The sequence below is a fragment of the Etheostoma spectabile genome, chromosome 5 (genome assembly GCF_008692095.1).
Source record: "Etheostoma spectabile isolate EspeVRDwgs_2016 chromosome 5, UIUC_Espe_1.0, whole genome shotgun sequence".
Taxonomy (NCBI): Eukaryota; Metazoa; Chordata; class Actinopteri; order Perciformes; family Percidae; genus Etheostoma; species Etheostoma spectabile.
Genome location: NC_045737.1, coordinates 21,993,521 through 21,993,881, shown reverse-complemented (window position 1 = coordinate 21,993,881; position 361 = coordinate 21,993,521). Strand labels below are relative to the sequence as shown.

Genomic DNA, 361 nt, shown 5'->3' with positions numbered 1-361 from the left:
ACAGGTTTGCCTCTCCTGCTTAACAATCTACAGCTGTGTTAATAATAATTAAAACTGTGGACAAATGTCAGAAGGTTAAACTGCCGCCGTCGTCGCTCTGTCTCTGTTGCTGGGAGCCGTGTGTGAGTGACTGGGGGTGGGGCGGCGCAGAGTGTAAGAGGAGAGATCCAAACGCAGACATGGCTTTACAGAAGAAATAGGTCGTGTAACGCAAAATGAGACCATATCGATATAAACAACATTGCTTCGTTTGTGGAGAGGCAATGGATGCAAGGACATTAGGTGCACCGGTGCGACCTAGAGGACTAGAGTTAGTCGCACTCTAGAGCCCTGTGAGCTAACAGACACTAACTAGCACTGG

At 48.5% G+C, this 361-nt stretch overlaps 1 protein-coding gene across 5 annotated transcripts in view; it reads right to left on the bottom strand.

Moving 5' to 3' along the window:
* Nucleotides 1-361, bottom strand: part of dmxl1 (Dmx like 1) — a 64,188-nt gene that overhangs the window by 35,530 nt on the left and 28,297 nt on the right. The window lies entirely within an intron of this gene.